This window comes from Epargyreus clarus, unplaced genomic scaffold (assembly GCF_041222505.1).
Source record: "Epargyreus clarus isolate Ecla_fem2 unplaced genomic scaffold, WU_Ecla_fem_2.2 ptg000003l, whole genome shotgun sequence".
NCBI lineage: Eukaryota > Metazoa > Arthropoda > Insecta > Lepidoptera > Hesperiidae > Epargyreus > Epargyreus clarus.
The window spans coordinates 9,740,182-9,749,197 of NW_027332211.1; positions in this window are offsets into that span (position 1 = coordinate 9,740,182).

Below are 9,016 nucleotides of genomic sequence, written 5' to 3' on the forward strand. Positions count from 1 at the left end.
GTTATTTGTAGGTAAAATAAGTTATTGTACAGAATATACATATTTATTTTAAATGTATGTAAAACTGATAACGGTCATTATTGATACTCAATCTTTACTAATTATAGCCTACCAAAGTTCAAAATTGTTTTATGGGCGTAAACAACTTCAGTAATTAGGTGAACTATTGCAGGTAGCTAGGTATATACACACTGAAACTTGCGTGTAGTATATATACAGTACGGTGTGTATTACTGGAATTTGGTAACGCACTCCGTGCTTCTTGATACTGAGGTCTCTATTTGTTGCAAGATCCTGACTCTCATATCATTTCTACGTTCTATTTATTTCTTAATAATATAAATATGACAAAGAGCATGTAGAAAATAATAGAGTAGCAAGTAGCAACTCTATTTTGATGCATTACATAATTGCACACTTGTATCACTGAAAGACGTGCAAAGTTGTGAGTGTCGTGTCGCAGTGGCGGCTGCGTCTCGCGCCTCGTTATTATTCGCGGCGGGCAGGCAGTTCACTTGTTAGGAGCGTTAGGACATTCTCAACTCGCGGCGACCAACTCGCTCTTACCGCCAATGACACAACTGCCAAGTGTTCACGAGTTTCTCTAATTTTCCTCAGCTGATTCTCCTACACAAAAATAATAAAGTAAGTTTTAGGTGCAAAATAATTTACGTAATTAGGTGTGTTCTTATTGTAGTTATATTGTAAGCTCACCATTTATCGTAAGATCGTCACTCTCAAAACATATCTCAGTTATTTATCTGTTTAAAGATACAAATAGGTGACAAAGAGCATATAGTAAATAATACAGTAGCAACTATTCTAATTTGATGCATTACAGAATTGCACACTTGTATCACTGAAAGACGTGCAAAGTTGTGAGTGTCGTGTCGCAGTGGCGGCTGTCTCGCGCCTCGTTATTATTCGCGGCGGGCAGGCAGTTCACTTGTTAGGAGCGTTAGGACATTCTCAACTCGCGACGACCAACTCGCTCTTACCGCCGATGACACAACTGCCAAGTGTTCACGAGTTTCTCTAATTTTCTCCGGCTGATTCTATCGCACAGAAATAACAATATAAATTTTAGTTTGTAAGCTTAGCGAAAATATTCTAACTCTATGATTCTAAATAATTTAAGTAATTAGGTGTGTTCTTACTATTGGTATATGCTGAGGTCATTATTTGTTGTAAGATTGTACCTCTCACATAATTTCTACGTTCTATTTATTTCTTAAAAATATAAATAAGCAACAAAGAGCATATAGTAAATAATACAGTAGCAACTATTCTAATTTGATGTATTAAACAATTGCACACTTGTATCATTGAAAGACGTGCAAGGTTGTGAGTGTCGTGTCGCAGTGGCGGCTGTCTCGCGCCTCCTTATTATTCGCGGCGGGCAGGCAGTTCACTTGTTAGGAGCGTTAGGACATTCTCAACTCGCGGCGACCAACTCGCTCTTACCGCCGATGACACAACTGACAAGTGTTCACGAGTTTCTGTAATTTTGCTCAGCTGATTCTCACACACTGAAATAATAATGTAAATTATTGTAAGTGTAAATAACTTTTAAGTACTTAGGTGTGTTCTTACGGTTGGTCATTATTTGTTGTAAGATCCTAACTCGCAAAACATTTATCATAAGGCGTGTTCTTACTGTTGGTATATGTTGAGGGCATTATTTGTTGTAAAATCTTAACTCTCACATCATTTCTACGTTCTATTAATTTTCTCTTATATATTTATTTTTATTTATTTATTAAAAATATAAATTATTTTTACTATAATAAATAATACAGCAGCAAACATTCTAATTTGATGTATTACAGAATTGCACACTTGTATCGTTCAAAGACGTGCAAAGTTGTGAGTGTCGTGTCGCAGTGGCGGCTGTCTCGCGCCTCGTTATTATTCGCGGCGGGCAGGCAGTTCACTTGTTAGGAGCGTTAGGACATTCTCAACTCGCGGCGACCAACTCGCTCTTACCGCCGATGACACAACTGCCAAGTGTTCACGAGTTTCTCTAATTTTACTCCGCCGATTCTATCTCACTGAAATTTACATTGTTATTTCAGTGCGATATAATCGAGCGCTTCGTATTGTAACTTGAATTAATTAATCTTGTTTTGTGTTTTACAACATAAACACAATTAGCTGTATATATTTATGTATTATTTCGTACGTTGCGATATGTAATCGTGGCTAAAATTGTACTACTCGCTCACCTTATACATCACTACTATGTGATTATTGCGACCATCATCATGAACAGCCAAGTTAACGAGCTTAGCTCGATGATTCTCTCGTAGTTATTGGACTACAACAGAATCATCAATGAACGAGTGATTTTGCCCAGCGGTGGAATTTTAAGAGACGATTGATAAATTAACAAAAACTTATTTTACTATGTATTTAACTTTTCTTATAATAAACGTATATAACATGAAAATAAAATATGATATGAGTATGAAAAAACCTTTAAAGTTAAAAAAAAAACATTAAACAACTGCGAGGCATGTAGGCATTTTATTTAGCTATTTATATGAAAATAAAACCACTACGTCTTATGGTATAATTATTTTATTTTATAAAAGGGAAAGGAAGGGCGTAGATAGTTTAATGTAAATGAAACCGTTAAGCAAGTTATCAACCATTCGATCAGCGCACGGTGCGCAGGCAAACAAGCTTCACTTTATCTTTGGACTTCATTTACAAAAAAATCAAAGTAGCAACATTTATTTAGGTACATATTATAATAAGCGAGTGCGAGAATATTCTAAAGATAAATAAAGTTAGTAACTGGGTTATGTAAATCTAATTAAAGTTAAATGAGTTACAGATTTCATTTCCATTATCCTTTTTCCCAATACGTTTCAAAAATGTTATATTATCAAACTAATTTTTCAGAAAAGCATTAAATGTAGGTAATTCATTTAAACTAAGTCCTTGGCAGAGCTTTTAAAGCAGTTACATAAATTTTCTCGTACTTTTATCTGTGCATTAGTCATACTCGGAAAAGATTCAATGCATCCATTATATTACCGCCGCTTCTAGAATGCCTTAAAAATATTCCTATTATGTTTCGTTACGAAAATCAGTTTATTAAACTATAAAGAGACACTACCTGCAACCGCTTTTGTGCAACTTCTACAAACTAGCTTCACGAATTTCACATGATATAAGTTTACAAGTCACAGCGTGGATGTGAATAAAGTTTAAGTATTGAAAATTCAATAATTCAAAAGATTTACCGACAGTTTCGTTCGTGATACTATTATGGTAAGTATTTTGTCAAAATAAATTACATTGAACTTGGGATATTTTCCGAAAAAGTGCCGTTCATATTAAATTTAATACCCTTCCTTTTACTATTTAGGAAAATTAAAACATGTATGTTGTAGGTATTGAGTATTTTTTACTAATGACACTGGTAAAACATGTCTCTTAACATACTCGTACGACTATGATAATGACAAAAGACAAGACTATGATAATTTGATTGTTTCAAATTTCTAAATATATGCAGTGCATATAGAGTTCAACAGCTTTATTTGCTTTCGTTTCGAAGGATGTGGGGAACGAGGTTTTTTGACAATGGAATCTAACTCGAAAATATCAAGTTTCGTTTAATGTATTGGCCAGAATCGCAGACAAGCCCGCGAGGGTGCAGCACTGACGCCTCTCATCAAGCAATCATTATGGACGCGCCATGTTTTTAAAACGGCTTCGGATAGCACATGGCCCCGATTCAAATTAATCCCCTACTACTATATCGTTTCGCAAAATTAGGATAATCAGTACCCTTAGTATGAGTTTTTTCGTTTTTACAAAAATGACTGTTTTTGTATATATTTACGTAGTTGCTGTTTTTGTATGGGAAATACGTAAACAAATACAAACACAGTCATTTTTGTAAAAACCATAGATTAGTAAAGATTACTCACTCCTAACAAGAAAATGTAACCAGTTTAGAGAATTGAAATAGTTGCGTAAAAAAGTTTTGCCACGTCACCGTGCTAAAATGTCCCTAAAATATTTGAAATTATTATTTATTTATCATGTAAATTACGCAGTATTAGTTATTTATTCGTAAATTTTCTCTAAAAATATTTTTATTTGTCAAGAATTCAAAAAAAGAACTTACTAAAAAGCCGTTCGTGGCTTCATTCAATTTCAAGGCGGCGAAGTATCTTTACTAATCTATGGTAAAAACATAAAAAATCATACTAAGAGTACTTTTCGAGAAAAATACGTCGTTGCAATAAATATGAAAATTGCCCGAGTTACGAAGCCTGCAATATTAATTATTCCGTCCTCCACCTCTATGGTAAATCGTGACTTCCGTCGTGATTTCGCATATAATTTTCAGCTCAATGGACGGTACGTTTACCGACCTGTCAGAGTAGGAAAAAGATTGTCCTCCCTTTTGAGTGACTGTTTTAAATTATGATGAAGTAGGGTAAAATTTTAGCCGAGTTCAATATGGGATATTTGCACATAAAACAGAGTTTGTAGGCGTATGCGAAAATGTGTTTTTGATAAAAAAAAAATGCTTACTAAACATTTTTCAGAATAGCTGCCTTAATATTTTTTTTGCAGTACACGTCCATCTTAAAAAAATAACAATCTTATTCTGTCTCATTAAATAATCGGTTTTTTTTCTTTTTTTTTTCTATTAAAATTATATGTAGGCATATAGGTTTTTATTATGTTTTTGTTTCATAAAATTAATAACTTCACTTTTTCTGTTATTAGCTAGGTTATCAGCTTTATCATATAGGTACGGCTCGCATGAGGTGGTCGTAATACTGGTCTAATAATACACTAAGAGTCCGGTTTCGAGGTACGGTCGGGTACACAAATAAATTGACTTAATTTTAGTATTTATGCCGTCACCTTGTGGGTATTACATATACAACTAATATAATCCTAATGAGCGATTAAAAATAACCAACTATTATTTATTTCAAGTAATATTAAAATTTTACTATAGGAATTATTTTAAATATTTTCAAACTAAAAAAATAGTTACAAAAAAAAGAGTCCATTAATCGCAATGCAACATAGGTAACGAAACGCTGGCCCGTTGGCGGTAATAAGTCGCGGTTCCCGCTTGCAAGTCACGCGCGGTATTACCGCCACATCCCGATCTCGGTACAACTGGATGTTCGATTACTTGCCCCTAACCAGTTAATCTTTAATTAAAAATAAATGTAGGTACAAATCGTTCGAGTTTACAAATATTTTATGTTATCCGAGTTCGTTCTTTCAATATTCGGCTGGTTTTACAACTTTTTGTTTGAACTTAGTAGCGCCCTGTAGCTCGACTCCAAAAAAAACACCGCCACACTTATTTCTAATAACGCCGGTGTTAAGCGCTGCTGTATACTGGTTGGAAGGGTGTGGTAGGAGATAAAAGACAAATTTATTACGATCGTGTCCGTAGTTCTGGTCCTCGTGCTACCTAGGTACTAACTACGAGCGGGGTTTGTCAATTTTTACGTAGGATCAGGATCACTAAATATTTCCGAAGTAAAAGTTCTATTATCATGTCTGTAATTTTTTCTATCCTCATACTACTAGGTATAAAGGAGCCGCATAAATTGAAAGTATATTGAAGCATATATGTTTTTGTGTAGTTGAATAACGGAAAATGTAATAACTTGTAACGAACACAATTTATCGTTTGGTACGATTACAACGTATAGGTTGCTGCACATTTAAAGGATAGAAAGTCTATTTATATTAATTTAGGAAAATGTCGTAATACTCGCAATAAGCGGGTGCATCCCGCTTGCAAGTCACGATCAAGATTATCGTCGCGACAGCCGAGTCGCAACCGGAGAATAACCAATGTTCATTACTTATCTCTGGCTGTTAAATATTTATCCTACAATTAAACCAACCGGTATAGCTGTTTACCCATATTTAAATACGATGATAATTTATTTGTTACAGAAAAAATATTCATTTATTATGTTTTAAAGATATGTACAATTTATATTTACAATATTAAACCGATTTATAAAAACATACAATACTAATAATATAAAAATTATAATAAAAATAGTAACTAACAATATTTTAAATATCTTTTTCGGACGGCCCTATGGCAAGTAAAATTGTACTTTTGCTAAATAATTAGAATTATTTACAATACAACAAGACATTAAATATCACTAAAGGATAATAAGGTAATATTATTAATATTAGGCCGTGTACCATTAATTGACATGTCATTTAAGCTCATAATCCTTACTAATATTATAAATCTGAAAGTAACTCTGTCTGTCTGTCTGGTTGTCTTTTCTTCACCCCTAAACCACAGAACCGATTTTAATGAAATTTTGTACAAAGATAGTCTGAGACCCGAGAAAGCACATAGGATAGTTTTTGTCCCGGAAGTCCCATGGTAAGTAGGGATGGCGATCTAAGATCGACTAATCGGAGAATCGAGCTTTTGGACCAAAAACATCGATTATTTTAATCGATATTAGTAAGAATTGAATCGTAAACTATGCATTTGATCAAATGATGATTTTTAGCAAAGTTGTTGTCCATGAGCCCACAAAGGTTTCAGAGTTGGTACGACCAATTTTCGCCAGATGGCGCCACTGCCATTCCAATAAAGGTATGAATTTTCAGTTCTATGTATGTTAGTATGTCATATTATTTTCTTTTAAACGCGGGCGAAGCCGCGGGCAATAACTAGTGCTGAATACGTTACGACAACCGCCCGTCGCGTAAGTCGCAATACTCGCAATAATGGCAACCAACCCGCGCATCCCACTTGCAAGTCACGGATGAGATTACCGTTGTAGTCACCATATCACCGTTAGGTTCACTGACTGTTATTAAAGAACTCATAAGCTGCGTTTTGGTATTAGCCCATATTTGTGTAAAAATACTGAGATTTTTGTGTAAATAGGTACTGTATAGGTAGTTCGAATACAGCTATTTATGCCGACTTATGAAACCCATCGGTCTTTTGGTTAAAGGTGTGTAAGTCCTATATTAAAATAATTAGGGTATTACAATAATGGCTTCAAAATGGTCATAGATAGATCTATATAAGTATAAAATAATTTCAATACGTTTTCGTTAGCAAATTTATTTATCATTCATTAAAATCCATTATCATTTAACTACATCTCATCATCACAAAACCAAAATCTTAATTACTAAAGCCTATGGTTTACAATACAATTAGATAATACGACTAAAACGAAGACAGACTTCTTAAATCCCAAGCTTCGTCGGTTAAATTCGAAATTGTTAAGCTTGCCGAGGCAATTCTTGCGGTGAACAAACATCCCTTATAAAGGTTACTGTTACGGCCATTCAGGATTCTCGGTTAATGGGTGCCTTCCGTTCCGAGAACGTATTAGGGTTGGCAATCTTTATCTTACAGTTTCAGGTTTTAGTATTATTACTGATTTACTGACACTTTATTTAACCTCCTCAAAGTGTTACATTTTGATTTCTTCGTATCATATTTTAACTTAAACCTAAATTTACACATGTTTTTTATATTTTCTACATTTTGTACGTTCATTTAATAGAAACATAAGTTATATTTACAATATACTTATAAGTATAATAATTTGTTTCTGATTAAGGTCGGCCATTAAATATTATGCTAAGGGTTCAATCGTTGGTACATGTAGCGAAGAAATTAAACAAAGGTATACTTTTTAAATTTAGAAATATTCATTACAAAAAACTTGTAACTAATTATTGTATTGGCATGATATGGCTAGCCTTGTACAAATGTGTAGAAACAGTTAACGCGTAGACGTTACGTAGCCACATTAACTTGATTATTTGGATTAAAAACTGACTAAAATAAAGCTTATAGTTAATATAATCTATAGATACATCTATTTTTTTGGTGCATAATTTATAATGTACCTTTAGACTTTATCACAATATTCTACACTAAGTAATATGTGCGCAGGTGATATATCCAAAATCCTAATATCTAATTTCAACCGGAACCGAAGTGCACTATTACGAAAACAGGCAGCATCTTTGCAAATGAAAAGTAGATAAAGAAAAGGCAAGTTCTATCAATAAGTAGCGGTGGAGTTGGCAAATTGAATTGAATAAAACACACAAGTCCGCTAACGAGCCGGTGTTTACCCAAGTGGACACTAATTGGCTTAGCCAGCGGTCGCCGGCGTTGTGAAAACAAAACGGCACAAACTTCGCCGAAATGGATGTGGCAGTGCTTAAACAATGTAGGATTCAAGTTAAAAGCTATCACTTAGGAATATCTATGTTGTGGGTATTGTAGGAACTTTTACAAATTTATAATAACCATTTCTCCTTTTTTATTTCTTAAATATTTGAAACTTTTGAAATTTGTGTTGGCATGTTAAACTGATAAAAAATGTAAGTGTACCTACACAAGATTGGATGAAATTACATGGAAATAAGTTTACAATGTTTTTAGCAATGTAAATCGGCGGCCTTTTCACAACTTAATATTTTAATGGAACTTTTTTAGGAATTTTTAAATTGGAATAAAAATGACAAACATTAATAAAATTAAAACAAGATCTTTTTATTCCTAAATTAGTTAATATAATTCATAAAATAACATACAGGTATTTCCAAATGCCGTATCCAGAATCAAGTAACTCTCATGAAAGACCATTTGGTCAGGGTGACTCTTGAATGAAGATGCAATCACTGTAACTAGACACGTGACTACAACATTCTTAACATTATACCAACGAAAGTAAAGAACCAGCAAAAATATAAAGCGCTTGCAATTCTATAGCTACTTAAACTACACTTAATCATTATATTAAAACGTAGCTATAAAGAAGCAAAAGGTTTAATAAACGCCGAGCAATCTTGTAGTTGCCTGAAGGCACTCGCTAACTTGAGTATACACCTATCGTTATTTTCCCCAGAAGCGGGGAAAGTAAAGGAAAAATTTAAATAAACAGAAGGTGGTTTTCAGCGTCGAATTGAGCTCGACTGAGGGCAAATATTTCTTTAGCAGTTA